Source organism: Triturus cristatus, chromosome 7 (assembly GCF_964204655.1).
Source record: "Triturus cristatus chromosome 7, aTriCri1.1, whole genome shotgun sequence".
In the NCBI taxonomy this organism is placed as follows: domain Eukaryota; kingdom Metazoa; phylum Chordata; class Amphibia; order Caudata; family Salamandridae; genus Triturus; species Triturus cristatus.
This window is the reverse complement of record NC_140590.1, coordinates 291,432,995-291,457,182: the sequence shown is the minus strand read 5'-3', so window position 1 is coordinate 291,457,182 and position 24,188 is coordinate 291,432,995.

Here is a 24,188-nt window from a genome sequence, read left to right as displayed (position 1 = left end):
ACCACCACCCGTGTATGTACGCACCGAACCACCACCCGTGTATGTACGCCCCCGAACCCCCACCCCAGCAGAGTATGTACGCCCCGAACCCCCACCCGTGTATGTACGGACCGAACCCCCACCCCAGCCGTGTATGTACGCACCAAACCACCACCCGTGTATGTACGCCCCCTAACCCCCCCCAGCCGTGTATGTACGCACCGAACCACCAGCCGTGTATGTACGCACCAAACCCCCAGCCGTGTATGTACGCACCAAACCACCACCCCAGCCGGGGGCGTACATACACGGGTGGGTGTTTGGTGCGTACATACACGGCTGGTGGTTCGGTGCGTACATACACGGCTGGGGGGGGTTCGGGGGCGTACATACACGGCTGGTGGTTCGGTGCGTACATACACGGCTGGTGGTTCGGTGCGTACATACACGGCTGGGGGGGGGTTCGGGGGCGTACATACACGGGTGGGTGTTTGGTGCGTACATACACGGCTGGTGGTTCGGTGCGTACATACACGGCTGGGGGGGGGTTCGGGGGCGTACATACACGGGTGGGTGTTTGGTGCGTACATACACGGCTGGTGGTTCGGTGCGTACATACACGGCTGGGGTGGGGGTTTGGTGCGTACATACACGGCTGGTGGTTCGGTGCGTACATACACGGCTGGGGGGGGTTCGGGGGCGTACATACACGGCTGGTGGTTCGGTGCGTACATACACGGCTGGGGGGGGGTTCGGGGGCGTACATACACGGGTGGGTGTTTGGTGCGTACATACACGGCTGGTGGTTCGGTGCGTACATACACGGCTGGGGTGGGGGTTTGGTGCGTACATACACGGCTGGTGGTTCGGTGCGTACATACACGGCTGGGGGGGGTTCGGGGGCGTACATACACGGCTGGTGGTTCGGTGCGTACATACACGGCTGGGGGGGGGTTCGGGGGCGTACATACACGGGTGGGTGTTTGGTGCGTACATACACGGCTGGTGGTTCGGTGCGTACATACAGGGCTGGGGGGGGGGTTTGGTGCGTACATACACGGCTGGTGGTTCGGTGCGTACATACACGGGTGGGGGTTCGGGGCGTACATACGCGGGCGGGGGGTGGTGGGGTGTTCGGCGCGTATGCGGGCACATGTCTCCATGGTTGCTATGGGAGTTCGGTTCGGACGGTGTTTTTTGCGTACGGTTGTGAAATGGGGAGGACGGGAGGGATCGTACTTGCGCAGTCGGACTTTATTTTTCCGCACGGTGGGTTTCTCGCCCGGGGACGTGTCGGTGACTTTTCCCGACCCGAGGACGTGTGGGGAAATCTTCCCAATGCGATTCGTATGGACTTTTTTCCGTTCGAATCGTACTTGGCAGTTTGTACGCTACTTTGACGATTCGGACGGAAAAAAATCCGGATACGAGTCGGACGGGGAATTTTTTTACCGGATCGGAATTGGCACCTATGTGTAGAGGAAGATGAGTCAACACTGACACCTGGTAGAAGAATGAGACCCAAAGCGATGTTTGTGATACAGGGAAAAGAAACGGAATTGATGGTAGATTCTGGTTCTTTTTGGACAATTGTTCCCAAAAATGTTTATGAATAAAATTGGCCAAATGTAAAACTACTTCCAAAAGACATCAATCCTGGGGGATATCAAGGTGAAAAAATAGATATTATAGGATACATGTTAACTGACATATTATTCCAGGGAAGATGTGTGAAAGGGAAAGTGTATGTAGCACATAGTGGTCCACCGATTTTAGGATGGGCACATCAGTACGATTTGCACATAATATTAAATCCTAGGGCAAATCAGCAAGTGATGGTTGTCGACGACATCACTACTGAAACAGTTGTGGAAAGTATGAGCAATCTATTTTTAGAAGAAATTGGAGAACTCAAGGGATATGTCCACAAAATACTACTCAAACCGGATGCGATTTCCTTTCAACATAAAGTGAGAAAGGTGCCCATAATTGCCAGACAAGAAGTCAAACGCATGCTGGTTAAAATGGTTGAACAAGGCATCATAGAGCAGATAGAAACATCCCCATGGATTTCTCCGGTAGTTATCACGAGCAAACCTGACGGTAGTTACAGATTCTGTGTGGACTTGCGCACCCTGAACCAAAATATTGTTGTAGATAACTCTCCACTTCCCAACATAAATGAGTTGATTTTATCCTTAAAAGGAGGTAAATATTTTTCTAAACTGGATTTACGCAGCGCTTACCATCAAATTAAATTGCATGATGATTCCAAACCATTAACGGCATTCATTACTACGGAAGGGATATTCCAGTTTACAAGGATGCCGTTTGGTTTGGCATCAGCAGCTGGCGTATTCCAGAGAATGATGGGTTCAGTATTGAAAGGTACGGACAATGTAGTATACTTTCAGGATGATGTGTTGGTATTTGGGGACACAGTAGATCAGCACAATTTAGTACTGAAAGAGGTTTTGAGTAAGATGGAAAATGCAGGATTGACTCTAAAAAAAGAGAAATGTAAATTTGCAGTCGAGGAAGTAGAATATTTAGCTTACACACTATCAGCCAATGGGATCAAACCCAAAAGAGATTTGTTAGAAGCAATAAAGAAAGCTCCTGCTCCGTCAGATAAAGACCAGCTCAGATCTTTCTTAGGTCTCATAGAATATTATGCGAAATTTGTACATCATTTTGCAGAAAAAACGGAAAGTATAAAAGTACTGCTCAGGAAAGGCCACAAATTTGTATGGTCCAGTGATCAACAAAATGCATTTGAGGGGATTAAGAAGGATATTTGTGAAGCCAACATTTTGACTCCTTTTGACACCAAACTTAGGTCAATTTTAACGGTAGATGCCAGTGCGGTGGGGATTGGAGCAGTTTTGGCGCAGATACATAATTCAGGAGTGAAAACAGTTGCTTTTGCATCAAGTTCCCTTACAAATTCGGAAAGGAATTATTCTATAATAGAGAAGGAAGCGTTAGCTGCAGCTTGGGGAGCTGAATATTTTCGCATGTACTTGTGGGGTTTCCACTTCACCCTAGAAACAGACCATAAGCCACTCATTAAGATTTTATCGCCAGGTGGTGCAAATAAAGGTTCAGCACGATTAGCAAGACTAGCAGCTCGTTTACAAGAATATTTGTATAAAGTTGAATATATTGCAGGTTGGAAAAATTGCCAAGCAGATGGGTTATCCAGGTTACCTTTACCATGGCATGTAGTTGATAAGGCAAATGTTGAATCTTTTCAGAGTGAAGGTGCGGTTGCTACTATTGACGAATTGGTCGAGATGTGTAATGGGGCAATTGACAAGAATTTGTGGACTGCAAGCATGGCTAAGGATGAAACTTTAAAGAAGGTAAAAGAGTTGATTGTCAAAGGAGGTAGGAGAGAGAGTACCCTTCCAATGGCAGTAAGGCCTTTTGTAAAGGTTATTGAGGATCTTTCCATTCTTGATAGTGAAGCAAACATTGTGATGAAAGAGGAGAAGATCATTCCACCACAAGATCTTAGGATTGCTTTATTTAAACTTGCACATGAAGGCCATTTGGGTCAGTCCCTTACAAAAAAGAGATTAAAAGAACATTTTTGGTGGCCTGCCATGGACCAACAAATTATTGAATGGATTGAGAGATGTCCCGAATGTCTAGAAGGTGAAAAAAGGTTGAAAGTTGGTAACCAAGTAGAATTTGGCAAAATTAATGATCCAGGTGTACCATGGCACACTGTGTGTTTAGACTTTATTGGTCCTTTTGCTGGTTTCGGGGACAATATGAAGTTTGGTGTGGTCTTGATAGATGTTACGTCAAAATGGTTGATTGTTAAGTTTGTGAGAGAAATTAGCACAAAGAATACTATTAAGATTTTGTCTGAGATTTTTAGAGAAGAAGGTTACCCAATTAAATTAATCACAGACAATGGCACCCAACTAACATCTAATGAAATGACCTCGTTTTTAAAGTCCTGTGGGATTGTACATAACAGGACATCTTTATATAACCCACAAGGAAATGGCGTTGTTGAGAGAGCAAATCGTATGATAAAAGGGGTGATCCAAATGGCGGTTGCGAGTAAAGGTGATGTGAAAAGGATGGTGGATGATTTAGTTTGGGCCTATCGTACAACTGAGAATACAGTTTCAGGAAAGATTCCTTTTGTGGTTATGAGAGGGCGCTCTGTTAGCACCAAATTAATACCAGCATGGATGAAGGATTGCCTTGGCGTAGCGAGTTTTAATGATGATAAAGTTGAGGAAGGAAAGGTTCATACTTATGAAATACCAAATGATTGGGTGAAAGTTAAACCTGGGCGCACCTGTGCTGGGTTTAGTAAATTTCGTGGTCCATATAAAGTGAGGAATGTTCATAATAGACATCTGACACTATATAATGGTGAAAATTGGAATTTGAGAAGGGTGGCTCTCTATAAGAAAGGGAAATTACATGATGATGATGACAAGATTGAGGCCGAAAGTGGACTCAATCCTCATCTCTTCATGAGCAATGATGAAACTAGTGGTGGACAATCTGAGGTAGCACCAACTGATCATGGGGACAACATTGATAACAATGTAAGACCTCAAAGGTCAAGGACCTTACCCAGATATTTACAGGATTACATTTGTGGAGACTTTTAGAATATGTCAGTTATCCGGAGTATCTGTGTTTTTTTAAAATTAATTTAAATTTAAATTAGTGTAGTAGTTGACATTATGTTATATTTTGTTTTTTATGTGAAGGAAGTAAAGGGAGAAGGATGTGTTGTATTTGTAAATTGTATCTTTATCATATGTGTTCTGCTCCTTTAATTACAAAGGTTCTGAGTGTAGTTCCATCGTTGCTATGTACTATGACATAGCCGTACTGAGGACTTCAGTTGTGAGCTGATCTCAGAGGGATTACCAACGATATCTCTGTGCGTATAATAAAGTATCTTCTTCTTGAATCAACCTAATGGTAACAGTATTTGAATTACAACAAAATCAAAGGGCCTCATATGCACTGAGCCTCATTTTTAGGTCTCTCCTAGCTATTGCGATAGCAATCGCTATGCGAGACTCTAGTAAGGGGCTCCCAAAAGTGCTCCCAAAAGCGGATTGCATGGCGAGCACACGCACAATCACGTGCATCGTGCCGCCATGCAATCCGTTTGGCATCGTGTTTCAAAGGGTCCGCTCCCCCGCTTGGAATGCAAGCGGTGCCAAACACTTTGTACTTATAGTTGTTGCTTACAGGTTTTCAAAACCTAAATAAAAGGCACTGTCATTTACAATGCCAATAGCTCAAACTCTTGCAAATGTGAGACCTATTGCATTGCAAATGCTTGTTGTAATTTAACTGTTGGGCAATTTGAAAATGAAGGTCAGACTGAGGCCAACTATAACAGTACATCGAAAATATGTACTTGCACTGTCGACTCAACATTAATGAATGTATATTTTTTTGAAACATAAGGCTCTGTGCGTCTTGCTTTGTATATTTCCCTTCTGCTACACAACATGAAATGAAATGAAATGAAATGAAAATGTGACTTGTAGAGCGCTACAGTTGCCCTGAGGCGTCCAGGCGCTAAAAACAGATGTCAACAGGCAGAAACAGGGCATTGCCACCAGTCACAGACGGAGTCCCTTTGATGGGTTTTTCTCTTGTTCTTCTCTGCTTTTTAAAGCCCAGACTGCAAAATCGCAAAATTCATGCCACATAATGTCAGAAGGGAAAATACATTTTTACTTGCCCATCTCCTACTTTTGCAGTAAGGCACAGGCTCCAGAGTCCAGAATTAAAGAGGTTTACACCTGTGTGCCTTAGGGGTATGTAGCAATTGTGCGCAGAGGACAGCTGTACTGTTAGTGAATGGCTTTTGAGAAAATGGAGATGTGCTTAGTGTAGGATGCAGAAAATGGTGGCATCTGAAATCTGTGAAGTGCAGGACGAAGTGTGAACATAATTGAGTTAGGACAGGTGAAAGCTAGACTGCAAAGTAAGCCCTTGTAAAATAGACTGCAAATTATGGTTTTGATTAAATAAAAGGCTGCCAAGAGATTGGAGTTGGATTTCTGGAAGTAGAAGACTGGGCAGAGAGTGCAAGGCTTAACAGACAGTATGTTGCTGTGCTGAACAGAGTGAAGAGCTATGGCTATGCATTTTCTGGACTTTGCAGAGTTGAAGCATGTGTTCTAGAACTGAGTGAAGTGCTTTATAGTGAAACTAGGGTTGATACCTTTCCAAATACCGGCCATTTGTTGCTGTTTTAATAGTCTGCAAAGAGCTGAGCATGAAAAAAGTCATATGTATTCTCTTGTAACATAACTTTTCTCCCTTTGTTTACTTTACTTTATTTGATAATGAAGTAAGGGGAGGCCTTCTGTTGCAGCATTCTATCTATTCTAGCGCTTACTAATCCAATGTGTGGCACTGAAGCACTTACCTACGTGGTCAGCAAGCTATGGTATGTGAACCGTGGGTGGTTGGACTCGTTTTCTTTGGTTTGTGATCCTATGTGGGAAGTGTTTCCTTGTCTTCTCTGATGAATACTAATAATTAGGCTTAAAGTCAATGAAGCTGGGTGTGGGGGGTGTCTCAGAAAAATGCGCGAGTTGCTCGGCCTTTAGTAGCTCACGACGATTTTACTGATCAGAAGTAGCTCTCACTACAGAAAAGGTTGGAGACCCCTGACCTTACCAGACCCGTTCCCATTCAAAATGTGTATCAGTGGTTTGTGAGCCGTGAAAATGTCAAAATGGGTACCCCATATGTCTCTAATGCTCATAAACAAGCCAATCCCTCTCTTTCTATAGTGCTAAATGTAACTCTGCTTGCTTTAGACACGTAGAGGCAAATACCACTGTTTGTTCTTTATCTTTAACCCAATGGGAAAGCACCCAAACCCATTTGACTGGCATCCACTGTGAGGAAACAAACATGTGGGGTTTAAGCAGAAACACAAACCTAGCTCTTTGTGCAAACCTAAGCCTTTTTATATTCCAATTTCAGTGCGTGCATCGGGACACTCCTAGGATTAGCTGTGCACGTTAGAAATTACTATAATATCATATCACACGGTGTAAGTGCTGGCGCTGAGAAAATCAACTGTTTATCTTTTCAAAGACATTTCATGCAGAGTCGCACCATTCAAACTTTATACCCCCTGCAGAGAGAGGCAAGTCCAACAAAGGCTATGCTGAAAAATATTCCCTATTCAAATAGTGGGTGATGAAGGCGGGAAAGGATAATGTAGGGCTAGCAGTCATAGTAAACATGGTAGCCATGGTATTGAAGTATACACCCCTAGCCATGTTAGGAACCCTCAGTACATTGAAGATACAAAGGGAGATATTCACAACAAACGGCGATAATTATTGCTAAGCCCGTTTAGCGTGACTTTTATTATCGCTGTCTAACGCCGGAAACTATTGACTTGTTAGCGGCGTATTCACAACACGCCGCTAGCAGGCGATAGTTGCCTGTACCGGGTCGAAAGTCAAGTGATAATATTGGCGTGATCTCAATAAACATTCTCACACTAACGTGAAAAGAGTGGCAACGATCCAATTAGCGATCCAAAACGGATCGCTAATCAGCGCCAGGCTTGTATTTCCCAAGGTAGGTGGGAAAAATCACTATAAAACGCCCGCTAAGCAGCCCAAACACCCCCAAAAAAAGCTGGAAGTTTAGAAAGAAACCATGGAGGAAGCTGGACCAAGCACAGAGGCCAACAACAACCCCACAAACACCCAGGAGGTTCAGCCAGAGACCCAGGGGAAGTCCAAGGAGAAGAGGAAGAGGAAGACGCGGTTCAGTCAGCAGGAAAGCCAGGTCCTGGTTGCGGAGGTGACCGAACACCAACAACAACTATTTGTCACCTTCCCTTTGTCATTGGCAACAAAAAATGCAATATGGCAGTCCATCGTATCCAAGGTGCATGCTGTCGGAGAGGTGAGGAGGACAGAGGATGATTGGAAGAAGCGCTGGCATGATGTCAAGCGCAAAACCAAGTTGAAACTTGCAGCCAACCTGAAAGCAGCAATGCAGACTGGAGGTGGGAGTCCAGAACCACAGGAGGAGCTGGATCCGTTGGAGAAACAGGTGCCTGCAGTCATCAGCGAAGAGGCGGTGGTTGGAGTTGCGAGACAGGATACTGCTGAACAGGAGCAGTCACAACAGCAACAGGGTTAGTACCAACCAGGGATTGGGGGGACGGGAGATATGGGCCCAATGGCACCCATGCACAATTAAATATATTGCAGTGCACACCCAAAATGAATGCGGAACTAGTCACAGGTCCCCTAGGCCAAGATGGCATAGACACATAACATCCTACTCAACCAATAAATAGCAAGACACGTATTAGTGAGCCCACAGACCTGGAACTGTGCTCTTAAAAGTCGAACAAATATAGTCCAAGTATGATTACACACCACACAATAAGGCCTACGTGAAAGCGCAAAGACACACATTTATTGGAGATGCGGCAGGCTGTCAAAAAGGCGCTTTCACCTCAACACCATGCAAATGCATGTGCCCGTATGTTGGAGTTGTGTGCAAGATAGTGCATGTGCATCAAGGGTGACACAACTGCACATACACAATCTTGCACACAATCCAGACACACGTGCAAAATGCTGCATGTCTGCTGACATTGTTGGTGGCATGTCCATTTATGCACATGATCAGTCACACACACACTGCACCCTCATGTTTAGTATCAGAGAGATGTGGCCCTGTTCAGACGATATGTATATGTGTGCTGATGAGGCAAGAGGGCCATGTAGACATCCTGCCACATCTCCAGTAAATGTGTCTGCCTGCTTGTCCATGAGATGCAGTCCTGTGTACACAGAGATGGCTCGCAGTGGGAGTGCTGCGGGCGGTGGTGCAGGGATGTGGTGCGTCCGGATGGGGGTAGTGGAGTTGGACACTTGACAGGCTTGAGTTCGGTAAGTCCATAAATAAATCTAACTAATTTCCTTGCGCTTGCTGCATTGCCAACGCGGCGATGCAGCAAGTGCAAGGTAAGTAGTTAAAATCATTTATTCCCTAACCTAACTCCAGGCCTCGTATGTCCAAATCCACTACACCCCATCCTGCCACTCTCCCTACCTGCACCACTGCACCGCACCAACGCCTCACAGCACTCCCACTGTGAGCCGTCACTGTGTGTACACCACGTGAGAAACCATCATTTGTGTCTGCATACCAGACACACATGCAATGTCAAGATAAAATGATCATGTAGCCTACTGGCTCAAAGGTGCAAATCCCACAATGCACACAAACAGCAGACTACACACAAAACATGATGTAATACAATGAGCAGGGCGGCAATGCCTAAAACACCACAGTGCAGGGGCAATGCCTATAAGGAACAACAAATAATGCACTACATTACTTGTCTGTGTGCCAGACTCACAGAACTACAATTTCCCTGTAAAGAAGTATGGCAACCAAAGTATGAAAAACAAGCAGGGATAGCAAAGTTGCAACTAATAATGACAACTAGCCAAATGGCACACTCACCCCTTAGGTAGATTTGCACACCTACACTCTCAAGTGTACACATATGCCATACAGAAAACACCATTCAGCATCAGTCCTGGTGTGAGTTGCACACCACAACAATATGTGCATATAAACCTATCTGTTTGTTAAGTAAACGGTGTCAGTGAAGAAATAGGTAGTCATGGTTGTCATCCCCCACATGCAAAGCCATGCTTTGAATAATCTGAGACAGGACAGCATGTATCACCCATGTGAACAGCTGCGTGGCACATACACGAACACACATCACAGTGTCATTTGCAACTATTGGCAGGCTGGTGGTTACAATGTCTGAGCACCATAAATACGCAATAGGAAATCCACATCCACAAATCCTGGCCCACTTACATACTGCACGTGGTTTCACCGTTGACGGTAATGTGTGTTGACACTGTCTGTCCACCCAGCAACAACAATAGAAACTCATGGAGCACCATACTCACAATGGGTAAGCCAATAGGAGTGCAGTAAGCAATGCATGCAAGACAAATTACAATAGACAAAACGTCCTGGATACACATGTGTACAGCATAGTGCAGCACGCATTTAAACAGCAAATAGGCCTTAGTAGCTAATGCGCACAAAGGGGACCCTGCTCACCCATAACTAATCTCGCTACTAACACATGCACATGTGCACTACCCAGCAAAGGTGCGGGTCTGTTAGCTACACTCACAAGGCAAGCGACAGTGCATGATGTATAGCATGCCCGCCCCCCAAACGTCTCAAAATGGTGCAGGCCACGTCATACACCCAATGCATGATCACACATGAAACACACAGTTAAAATGCATCTCCCCTTTACATTGCAGAGGGAGATACATCACCTCTTGAACAGCAGCCTGTCCCACTCTTCACTGATGAAAAGGAGGAATTCGCCACCATCAACACGGACACCCTCCAACAGCTTCTAGACTCCATCGGCACCCCATCTCCAGGGCGACTCAGCTGCATCGTGCAAACCACACCCCCTGCACAAACCACACAGCAGCAAGCACCTACCACCACAGCAGTCTCCTCGGACCTCTAGGACCCACACCTGGCATTCCAACGCCGTGTGTTAGAGTTCCAGCAGGAGATGGCTCATCGGGTGCGGGTGGGGTTTGACAGCCTGGCGGCCAAAATTGATTCCGCAAGTGGGTGTCTGAGTTCCATCCGGGTCCACCTCAAGAACATCACGGACACCCACAGACCGCACAATGCTCTCCAACACTCCATAACTGACATCGCGGGAGCCCTAACTCAGAGACAGGAACACCTGTCTAGTCAGAGTGGCTCCAGCGATGGCAGCCAGGAGTTAGCCCGCATGCGGAGGATAATGGAGAACATGGAGCGGATGCAGGCGGAACAAATGGCTACCCCGACTGCACACTAGCGAGATGTAGCTGGCATTTGTCATGCCCTGCAGATCATCATCACTGCATTGCTGCAGCAAGGTCTGGCACAGATGAATGCTGCTGCTTCTACATCCACATCTCCGCCCCCTGATGTGTTAGTGCCTCACAGTGCTGCAGCCAATATACCACCACCCACAAGTGAGGCACATGACACATCAGAGGACGAAGATGTGGCTGATTCTGCCTTTTTGCAGAGAAGGAAGCGGTAGCATTCATCCATGCCAAATGGACAGTTTCAACTTGGTTCTGGGCCCAGCATCATGCTTCCTAATATCACCTTCCACTGTCCCCCGAAACACTCACCTTGGACCGAAACATGGACTGCCATATTATTTTCTGGTTACCAATAACACAGCAATCAGCCTGCTGACTGAACTCTTCCTCATCCTTTGGACTTCTCAACCCTAAAGGACTCTGCCTGGCCCTCCACTGCACATCAATGTAATGTGGCGATTGCATGGCCAAGTACTGGTCCAGTATCCAACCATGTCGACGGACATTTGAATAAATATTTCGAAGTCACACAGTTGTCTGTCTTCCATGACCAATCCAGTATAGCAGTCTGTCAAAATGTAGGAGCAGCTAACCCAACTGAAAGTACACCCAGGGAAATGACACAAAAGTACAGTTTTCACTGTGATCCAGATAGGCAGTGAGATGAACGTGTATGTGTGAACTTGCTGTGCCCCCATTGCTCCAATACAACAATCTATCAAGATCTCAACTTAGGCCAACATCCATGAAGGCAAAAGGAATGTGTGTAAATAATTCAAAGTCTGTTGCAGGACACAAGTAGTGTTCCCCGTTACTAATGCAAATAGAATATCTATTGGCATATCAGCTCACACTCTACAGGCTGGACAAAGCCTGTTATGATGGTGCACATTGCATGTCACATCGCATGATGATGCACACCATATACACATTGTTGAAGATACCTAAGGACGAATGTCTACCACCCACTAATTGAACCACAATGTCTGCCTCAGTGAAGTAGAGTTAGTTATAGGGACTAACACCAAAATGTAAGGCGTCTGTTAGTCCCTTCCTGTGGATGTACAATGCTTACTGACGTATGAACACTCACTTGCCATGACCACTGAATGGATAGGGCAATGTGACAATGTATGTGTGTTGTACTGCACTGAGCATACAGTCCAAAGCAGAGCAAAATCTTTAAGGGTGGCATCACTATGAGCCAATGCCAAAAGGTAACAGCTGGGAGAAGTGGCCACAACACTGGCACTACAGGGAGCAATGCAACATTTCCCCACCTGTGTGCAGCAGAACTGTCTGCACGTACAAAAAATATAACACTGCCTAAATCATGACTTTATAATATTTGAGATTCCTCAAAGGCATTTATGAGAAGTAAAGTCAGTACATCTAACGGCAGTACTCCTCGATGCCAGTTATGAATGCTTGAAAACGCTAATTTGTTACTTACTCTCAGATGACTTACGTGAATCATGCCCACTGTACTGCCATATACACTTTTCAATTGACCCACTGAAATACTCATACTGGCATGTCCTTGAGGATCAGCCTCCATGCACAGGAACATGTAAATAAAATTAATCTGACACACTTGCACTACGCAGCAAGTGTGCCAAGGTCTGTGCAATGCAAGGTGCATGTGAGATGCTGGGCAATGATGACGCAATATGTGGAACCCTGCGCATACATTCATCTCCATGATGGATAACAGTAGCTATTACAATCTCCTCTCAATGTCATGCCCCTACCTTGTGTTGTAAAAGGGCAACAATGTGCTGGCCAACTCTGTGAGACACACTTAAGGTGTAGAACTGCACAAACGACTGCCCCTAAACTAGGCCGTAATTCCTACTTGCCTCACTGTTATCCATGCAAGTATACTGTGCTCACATCCAAGGTATCCTGTCACAAACAATCCTGCTAACTAACATGTCATGACCACACTTACACATTCAATGGAAAGTCCAGTTATGAGATTACATGCATACAATCCGAAAATTAACACTCAACCATATTACCACTGACATAAGTGCAAGTAGAATTGCAAAATAGTGAACATTTATTATAAAATTTACAAAATCATCTCTACTAAACTTTCTATATTCAAAATTACTAATAAGAAGAAATAAACTAACTAGAATTAAGAGAAAATTTACCTAAACTATCTACCCTAACTAATCCTAAACACGCAAGACATGTCAAAAAACATCACCCCCCCACCCTTAAGGCACATCATGAAACAGGACAAAGACATCTAAGCTATATGTTTATGTTTATATGTTTCTAAAGCGCTCGAATGCCGAGGTGTCTTGGCGCTGAGGTATAGTATCAGGGAACATACGAAAATCACTCATATGGTTTCAAAGAGGCGAGTTTTTAATCCTTTCCTGAAAACCTGGAGGTCGAGTTGCAGTCTCATGGCCTGAGGCAAGTTATTCCACAGCCTGGCAGCGCAGTATGTGATTGTCCGACCCCCCCCCCCCCCAGCGTGCTCTTCTGATTTTTGGGACTCTAACAAGACCCTGCATAGCTGATCTCAGGGGGCGTTCAGGAACATAGGGTACAAAGAGATTCTCTAGGTCCTCTGTGGCGCAGCCATAAATTGCCTTGTGCACATAAGTAAGCGCCTTGAATTATATGCGTTGTTTTATAGGTAGCCAGTGAAGAGATCATATCCCTGCTGAAGTTGACTGTCCTCTATTTAGACCCAGCAGCAGCCTGGCTGCTGCGTTCTGTAATGACTGCAGCTTCAACAGTTGACATTTGTCGATCCCCAAAAATAAGGCATTGGAGTAATCCAACTTAGAGAGAAACAGGGCCACCATCACTGTTTTTTGAAGTTCTAACGGAATGAAAGGAAAAACCTTTCTCAGAGTTTTCAAGAGGAAAAAACAGGAAGACACTAGACTGTTCACTTGGGCCCCCAGATTAAGTTTGTTATCAAAGAGGACGCCTAGATTTCTAACCTTCTCTACTGAGGACGGACATAATCCAGCCTCTAATGGCCACCATGATTTATTCCACAGGGGCAAACCTGGCCCAAAATCCATCACTTCTGTTTTATCTGTATTTATCTTTAGATAATTCTGACCCATCCAGGACATGATCTCTGTAAGGCAAGAATAAAATCTGCGTGCTATAGCTCCGAGCTGATTGTTGGTAGCTAGGACAAGTTGAGAGTTATCAGCATACGAGACCAAGACAAAGCCATGTTTCCTGACGAGATCAGCTAAAGGTGTCACATACAGATTGAACAGTGTGGGAGATAGGGCTGACACCTGTGGGACTCCACAAGGAAGGAGAAAATCATCCGATGTCATACCTTCCCAAACCAGCTTCTGCTCCCTGCTACTGAGAAAGGATTCCAGAAGAGCCAGGGCTGTTCCTCCTATCCCAATTTCCCTCAGCTGCTGCGCCAGAGCCATGTGGTTGACGGTATCAAAGGCGGCTGACAAATCAAGGAGTACTAAAATTGCCTTTCCACCACTATCTACAGTTCGGCGGATCTCTTCGGCTGCCTTAACCAGAGCTGATTCCGTCGAATGGCGTGGCCGAAAGCCATGTTGGGAAGGATTTAGCAAGCTATTAGTGTCTAAATAAGCTGTGAGAACTTTATTCAAATATTTCTCCAGAACCTTGGCTGCAAAAGGGAGGCCGGCAATGGGGCGATTAACATTGGCTGGGTCCAAGCTTGTTTTTTTTAAAAGGGGAGTGATAGCCGCCCGTTTCCAGATAGCGGGGTACTGTCCAGATTTTATAATTTGATTCAGAATGGGTGTAAGGTATTTACAGATCGGATCAGCTGCTCGGTGCATAAAAGAGGGTGGACAGGGGTCGGTCGGAGCTCCAGATTTCAAAGAGAGCAAGATGTCATTAACCTCCTCTTTGCTCATCGGCTGAAAACTAATCAGCCTGTTCGATAGCTGTGTGGGGGGCACCGGCGTATCCCGAGGTTGTATTGTATTTGAAAATTTGTCATAAATTCCCTTAACCTTCTCTTGAAAATGTTCCGCAAGAGCATTACAGAAAATCTGGTCTGGCTTATGAATACTAATTTGCTGGGGTTTAATCAGCGAATTAACTGTTTTGAACAGTTCTCTAGTAGAATTACCCCCCTCTTTGATTTTAACTGAAAAGAAATCTTTTTTGGCGGCCACTATTGCCTCCTTGTATTCTTCAATGGCGAGATTGTATAAGATTTTCTTAGAATTGTCATAATCTATCCTCCAGAGGCACTATGCCTTTCTGCAGGTAATCTTTAAACTTTTAAGTTCGGGGGTGTTAGACCTGTCAGCCCTTTGGGTGGTCCCTCCTCGCCATTATTTATTTTGTCCCACTTTTGCCTCAAACCCTGTTAGTATTTTTCCTTTTTGGGAACCACCAGACTTTTTCGTATTGATGCAGATTCAGGGAGCCATTTTATCTACCCCTGGAACTTCTGTCTGAGGGCCTGGAGCACAAAATGGTGGCCACCTGTGACATCATCAGAACCCACTGGAACCTACTAGAACCTTCTGCAACATTCTGGAACCCTGTGACAGTTGGAGGCGGTTTAGAATGTTGAGAAGCTAAAAGCCAGAGTTGACAGTTGGAGCTGGCAGTTGGCACCTGACTGGTGAAGAGAGAGCAGCAGAAACCTGAAGGAGGAAGGAGTGAGGCAGCAGGGGTCGAAACTTGTGCCTGGAGTGGGGTCCATAAACCCACCCTTGATACTAGTCCCTACTGACTGAGCCCAACCTGGAGCCCTGTGTGGGAGAAAGCAAGAAAAACCATCTTAAGGACCTGGACAGCAGGAACAGGCCTTAAAAGTAAAGAACAGCAAGTTCCTGACCTGGTTATTGGTAACTTCCTGAAGTCCAACGTTGAGAAGCCTAGAGACCTGGGGCCAGAGGTGAAGAAGCGGCGCTGACTGGAAAGCAGACGTCGTACCCGGAGCCGCCGGAGGTCGAGAGAGGGCGCCGACGGAGGTCGTGGAGAGTACCAGAGGTCGTGGAGGAAGACACCTGAGGTCGAGTGAGCGGCGTCGACGGGGGAGTGAAGTCCGCCCTCCGGAGTCGCCGGAGACCGAGGTGAAGCGTGCCGGAGGTCGGGAGTGGAGATCGCACTCCGGAGTCGCCGGAACCTGAAGAGAAGCGTGCCGGAGGTCGGGAGTGGAGCTTGCACTCCGGAGTCGCCGGAACCTGAAGAGAAGAGCGCCGGAGGTCGGGAGTGGAGGTCGCACTCCGGAGTCGCCGGAACCCGAGGAGAGGAGCACCGGAGGTCGGGAGTGGAGATCGCACTCCGGAGCCGACGGAGGTCGACATCGAGCCAAGGCCGGCCGACGTCATCGAACCGGAGCCGCCCGAAGTCGACATCGAGCCAAGACTGCCCGACGTCATCGAACCGGAGGTCGACATCGAGCCGAGGCCGCCGACATCGAACCGGAACCGCCTACCGGCGTCGTCAAGAGCTGTCATCGAGCCGAGGCCGCTGACATCGAACCGGAACCGCCTCACGGCGTCGACACGACTCAAGCGGCGTCGGAGCTTCATAAAAAGGGCAGTAAGTGGAATAGAGGGCGCCTAAGGCCCTGTGGAACTCTGAGAGACCATCCTAGAGGATAAAGAGGTGTTAGGACCAGCCTGGAAGTGCCAGGGGTGGACTGGGACTGATATAGTGACCTGTGTGAGGGGTTGTGTAGTTTGGGAGAGCCAGATTCCTAGATTACCCTTGATCTACCTCAGGTTTAGCCTCAGCCTTACCCAAGCTAGGTGAGACATCCTCAGGCCATCCACCTAACCACAAGCTGTGACTGGGCCAAATCAGCCCAAAGTATTTTAAATGTGATCTGATTTTACAAATGTCATTGTTGGTTGATATTATTTATTGAGGGTACTGTATTTATTGTATTTATCTAAGTTATTCCTGTAATGTATTTATTGTCCTGAGCTAACTTATTTCTGTACAGTATTTATTCCCTCACAGTATTTATTTGACCTGATCCTATTTATTGCACCTGTAAAGTGTTATTATTTATTTGACCTGCACTTTCTAAGGAGAAGCTTGTGTACTGTGATTGTATTATTATTTATTTAATCAGTAACTAAGAGAAAAGAAGATAAACACAGAGATATTTTCATACATTTTTAAGGTGTAGTGTCGTTTTTGGAACGGATGCACGCATGGTTATTGTGTGGGTATTGCGTATGCTTAACACGGTGCCTGACCCCTGACCACTCGAGCCAAGCTACCACAGTGTATGTCTGGAAAAATCCCATTACCACCACCCTTCCGGTGTGGGAGTGGGGTTTCTCTAACAGGGGGTATACCACGGGGATGATGTCTTCCCTTTCTGTATTTTTACTAACTTTACTGGTGCAGCCTTATCCGCTGCTCCCAGAAGCCAATTTTTGAAATGCTGTATTATAGTATTGTTGTCGCAATTTAACCCAGTAGGGCCTGGTCCCGAGGCTAACTCAAAGACTCCTTCCTTTACTTTATTTCAGCGTCTAATAGAAATTTTGGTTGAACTTACTTGTATTGTGGGCTGCCTTTTAAGAATTTTAAGTTTAAACTGAATGGCCTTGTGGTCAGCCCACGGCAGATCCACTAGATTGGAGAGGGAGATATCTACATCATTAGTGAAAATCCCGTCCAGCGTATGACCTGCCATGTGAGTAGGACCCACTATTATCTAACCTAGATTAAAAGCCGCCATGTTATCTAAAAGTCTCGCGGTCTCAGAATTATTGTTTAACTCCAAGTGATAGTTAAAGTCTCCCAGGACCGTAAGAGAGTGAGGATCAGTGTACGATTCCAGGAGCGTCATTAGCGTTTACGCGAAAGTTCCTAACTTATCTAATAGATAAACTAACTACACATTTGAGCTAAACAAAGATATATTTTTTTCTATATACATTTTTTATATATTTCGTAGAAAAACATCAACCTCTACCCAAAGGAAAAGGAAACTTATCCCCAAATACTATACTATAATACAATTTAAAACTATCTGAAAATCGAACACTAACTATACTTAACCTAAGACTACACTACCTAACACTTAAAATACTATCCTGAAACTAAATAAACTATGAGATAAAACTTTGGGGGAAGGGAGAAGAAAGGGATGGGGCACAACGTGGCCAGACACCACGCTATTCCTAGGTGTTTTTTAATGTCCAAGAGTTGCCATGTCTGCTCTGCCATTTTCCTCCTCAATTCTGCCAGCATCACGTTATTGTCCATGATCAGTTTTTTTTCACGGAGAATAAATGGCATCACCTGATCCGCTGGTGCGGTGGGATTGTCCCTTGTGTGGGGGTAGTAGTAGGGGGATGGGACACAGATGGTACAGGCTGGGATCCACCACTGACGGAAGAGGGGCCTGGGTTGGTTGGGCTGTGTGCCACTGGGTTGGCCACGTATTTTGAGACCCCGGACACCGCTTTCCATGTACCAGCCGCACGTTTCTCCTGGTACCTACACGCCATGTTGCGGTACCCTTTGCTGACTTTCTTTATGTGTAGGTACTGCTCCTTCCTCACCTGGAAGGCGTGCACCTCCTGTGGCATCATGTTGTCTGTAAAATATCAACAATGTGAAATTGTGAGTCATTCATACTATGTCAATGCTCTCCATCCAAATACATAATACAAGATCACTTCAACATGGGTGCCTACACTCTAAAGTAACTATGTGAAGTCAGAGAGTGAGCATGACAACTAAAAGTGGGATCCTGGATCACTGACTACATGCTGGGGAGACTGACATAACAGTGCATGGCATAGGACATGTACTGTCACAAACAATTTAGACTAACAGGGGGCTATTTACTCGGAAGTGGCGGAGAGAGGCGTTAGGCTTCTTGGCTTAATGCCTCTCTCTGCCACTTTGTAAACGCAAGGCTGCACCATATTTACAAGGATATGTTGCAGCCTTGTGTTTCCACCTGCGATAGCGCTAACTTTCACAACTTAGCGACAATGTAGGCACCCTTGCACCAGAGTGCAAGGGTGTCTGCAAGCAGGGATGTAGGTTTATGGACAGGCAGGCGTCCCTTCCTGCACATGTACAAACAGGAAATGCCAGTTTGGGACTTACATGTGTGCTGCTTCATGCAGCAGACATGGAAACATGTTGGGTGGCTGAACACTGACTTGTACATGATTTGCTGTGCCTCGCTCCACCACTAATTCACAATAGGTGACGCAATGATGTGTGAAAGTGTGAAACATCCTGTACTCTATTGTCACTCATGCATGTCCTTGATCCGCTAATAGCACACTGTATTATATCAGAATACTCAGGCACTTACAACACAAACTGCTACAATACAATCACCATAGTGACGGCACCCTGGAGTCATGATGGTTCTAGTGTTGTTATGTGTAATGTTTCTCACAGATAGCGTTCAAGAGGCATGAATTGTGAACATATTATGGAAGTGCAATAATCGCAGAGCTAAAGGATGCCAGCGAAATGCATGTGGAGCAATGTCACAAATTGAGACAGATGAGCTTGTACACCTGATCAAGAGTCTGAAATGGAAGGAAGGAGACAGTTTGACAACATCATTGTAGTGGCCAAAAATGGCAATGATTTTCAGAGGGGCTTCTTAGCTAGATGTTTAATGAACATGCCATTGATATGCTTGGCACAAAGATCTAAACTGCCATTTATGTGAAGCTGCTATGCAGCATACCTACTAAATCACAGTGCAGACCTGTGCCTGAGCACGCACAGACTGCAAACCACTGCCTACTTGTGCATGATCGTGCACACTTGCACTGTCATCTCGCTCAAGGATGTTCATGCATTCCATGTCTGATGATACTCATTTGCAACACCACTAACATGTCTCCTCTCATATCAGTGCCCTCTGTAATCCACATGCATGTGCTGTTGTGACCGAAACCATAGACCCAATCACCATGTGTATCACCGACTGGGCATGTGCAAAGTTACAACTGGGAGACAAATGCATAGCTCCACCTTCACTTACAGATTTGTACACACTTCTGTCCTCCACAATACATCATAACATGTGTATTTGTAAAGCGCATGTTCACACCAAAGAGGTACCTGGGCAATGAATAACAGATGTTTATTGTTACCCAACTCAATGCTTCTCATTTAATCAACCGCAGATGGATGAGAGGCTGAGTGGACCCGCCGGTAATTTAACCTGTGACCATGAGGTCGAACATGGGCCCCTGCAGTGGATTCTTTTGACCACTGAGCCACCAGACACGGCACTGTAGTAATGGTACATGTGATACACACCCATACTGCAAACTACAACATTGGTCATTTGACCCAGACAGTCAACACACAGCACTGTGACAATATATGATGTACAAACTCACCAGTGGCGTGTGGGTCCTTGAATCTGTCTATGTCCCCCCGTGTGATGATCGGTCGTCCAGCTGTGAGACAACAAAAGTAAAATGTGTTGGTATCAGATGTTAAATCACACAGGTCATGTTCATCATACAGGTCATCACCATAACATAAAAAGGTACATTACTGTAGGGTTGTACTTCATGTTGGCTATGTGATTGTGTCTACTTTGTGTGCCATTCACACAAGACCTCTGAATGCTGAGTCGGGCCAAACAAGACAATAATCTTAGCAAATCTGCACATACTAGTTGTGTGACACATTCACAATGCCCCATTTCTACACACAACATGATGTAATACAAGCTCTGTGTACAAATGCATGGCTGCAGATCGCACACAGCAGTTTCACAGATGTTGGTGGTGTCTAACACTCTGGAGATGTCTGATTTACTTAGAGCATTTGTTCCCATCTTTAACATTGTCACACAGAGAATATGTTCAAGGGCAGCATAGGTAAGGCACCACAGTTAATGATGACATCAATTATTACACTTCCTCTAGGCCACCACACAGGTCCCAGTAACAATGCCTTTGGATTGTTCATGTACAGTCACACTTCCTGTACACAGACAATATTAATCCTGCACGTGTTTTTAAACATGGACCACAGTGTGTCCCACACTGCATATAGGTTTATTTCTTACAGTATTCATGAATAAATGTATACTTTAAACTTACCACACTGTAGGCCACCCATGATTCCCACGTAGTCCAACAGGTCGCCCTCCCGGGCCATGCTATCCTGCCAGCAGTACTTCCACTGGCGCAAAGTGCAGTCTACTCCATATACGCGCTTCAACTGCGCATGCACACGCTCCCACCTCTGCTTGCACACACTGACGGGGTATCCGGCCAGGATACGTCCTCCCCTCTCCACCATCAAGGGCAGGAAAAACTTGATCATCCAGAGGAAGCCACCCAAAGCCCCCTCAGACATCCTGCCCTCCCTGCTCACATCCACCATCTCCCTGCACACACCTAAACCCACTTAATTTTGTAAAAAATAACCCTAGTATATATCCCCTAAAACTACAAATAAAGTTAGCTACCTCAAAACAAACACCCAACATGTTTCAGAACAAAAGACAATAAAACACGTAAATACAGGGACACAACACTTCACAGGGACACAATCGACAGGACACAGCAACACTCTCCAACTCTCAGAACTGCAGTACACACCACTAAACACCTCCAACACTCTCCACAATCACCAGCAATGTGCTCAAAAGTGAAACAGAAACTGCACAGCACTCCCCCATGAGACAGGAATCATGCTGACATCACTTCCCGTGTATTTGCGGCACGTTTTTGACTTAGCGATTAAATTCTTCACGCAAATAGGGTTTTGGGTGACATTCCATATGGACCAATGTGTTTTGCGATGTATTTTCCATCGGTCGCATGAAAAAAATGATCGCATTTTCGCAAACCGTGCAGTTTTGCACGCTAGGTGCACCTTCTTACACAGATGATTCTTATTTAATGTAATATCATTGTTAATTACAAATTCTAACATGTTAATTATAATTTAAGCCCAAATGACACCCTAATGTTCATCATTTCCCCCAAATGACACCCTAACATTATTTCCCCCAAATGACACCCTAACGTTCATAATTTACCACAAATGACACCCTAATGTTCGTAATTTCCCCCAAATGACACCCTAATGTTCATAATTTCCCCGAAATGACACACTAATGTTCATAATTTCTCACAAATGACACCCTAATATTCATAATTTAACCCAAATGACACCCTAATGTTCATAATTTCCCCCAAATGACACCCTAATATTTATAATTCACCCGAAATTACACCATATTATTCATTATTAACCCCAAATGACACCCTAATATTCATATTTATACCACTAATTGCACCTTAAAATTCAGAATTGACAAAAAAGGACACCACGATTATCATAGTTTAACACTAATCAGATCCTAGATGTAATTATTATCCACAATGTGACACTTAGTACATTCGAATTTCATAATAGATTTGACACCCTAACATGTTTGGTTTATGACTTCTGTCACTCTGATCAGCATATCTGTTCAGAGGTGACAGCTCCACCATCATTTGCTATTTGAGATGTTGGATGTACTAATGCAGATGAAAAGCATGCACACAGGGTATGTGTGTAGTATTTTATTATTTATATACACTGTGCTTTGGTTCAATTTGAGGATATATATGATTGGTAAGGACAGTCACGATGTGACGTGCTCATGTGAAGAAGTTGTCTATGATTCGTCTCCTTCGGGCTGTTCCTGCTGCAGTAGCTGTGGGGTGTGTTCCACCTGCCTCATCTTCCTCATCATCCGGAGCATCGTACGGTGCATATGGCACTTGGATCCATGGGGCATTGGTGCTTACACAAATATTATACAATACACAACATGCTATGATCATTTTGCAGACAATTTCTGGGCTGTACAACAGTCTTCCACCTGTGATGTCAAGGCAACAGAAACGTGACTTTAGCACGCCAAATGTGTGCTCCACGATGCCCCTGGTGCGTACATGGGCCAAATTATACTGCCTCTGGTCCTGGGTGTTGGTGGCTCGGAGGGGTGTCGTCATCCATGGCCATGGGTTGAGTTCATATCCTTGAACACCTGTAACCTGTAATGGAGAGATGTGTCCATTAGTAGTTATGCATGCTGTGTGGCCACGGTTAATATTTTTGTGGTGTGTAATTGTTGCTAGTTTGTGATTTATCTTTGCTCTGTGTGGCTTCTGGGCAATTGAACAGCATCACTGCAAATTACATTGCCTACCAGATACTCTTACCACCCCCCAAACATATTCACTTGTGTGTGCAGCACTGTTGCATTACTGCCACTCCAATTGTGCACCAATGTCAGGCCTGTCTGCACATGTCTACAAGACTGACACATGCACAAGCAGGCTCCCTGGCTCTCATACCATCTTGCCCTGCCACATATCCACACTACTCACAGTCAACACCAGGAGATCGTTTAGATGCCAATGGGCCACAGCAGACACGGCTCACGTTCTGTTGAGCCACTGCCACTATACATTCCACAACACACAAAAGATGTTTTTTCAGGTACAGACATGCCACAAGGCAACAGTCTGCCACACCCTCATCTGCAGGGCACACAGACGTCATCACATACCACGTCATCTACTCCATGGGCTACGTTGCCATCCATGATCATAGACTCCACCTCACATGCCACAAGTACTCAAAATCCATTTCCCTCTGCCAGATGCTTGCTAACATCGAACTGAGACATCTCTTCTCGACACTGATCCACAAGGCACGGCACACCTTTGACACCATCTTCACATGTGGGAACTGCGTCCACTTCATCAACACCACTCAATACCCATGTTGTGAACAGCACAGTGTACAGTTCCTCGTCATGTAACACCATGACACACAAACACACAGCAGGTGCCATGCAGACTTACAGGAGCTGAGTCAACATAGATCTGTTAGTTTACACCATCAACAGCAACAGCCACGTCGCTGCAGGCAACACCAACAACACAGTCAAGATTTTTGTAACATGTATAGACTAATGCACATACACACTTGCCCCAATATGCAACTCCTACATACAGCGTGCTATGAATGCCACATCGTTAACATACATCATCGAAGCTGAGAGATGCATCTGCAGACGCCTGAAGTAGAACTTTAGCTACAGGAAGGTGAACATTGGATATCACCACCTACAAGGACACCTAGATCATACTCTCCCTCAAGAAGGCACTCCCACACACCAGACTGGTGTCGCAGGGATTATTGCTGCAAGTTGCTACATGGATCTTCAACAGATGGTTGGTGCTCTACGAAGAGGGGACATTAGACCTCATCCTTCTGTCCACACCATTGGCATGTGGCAAC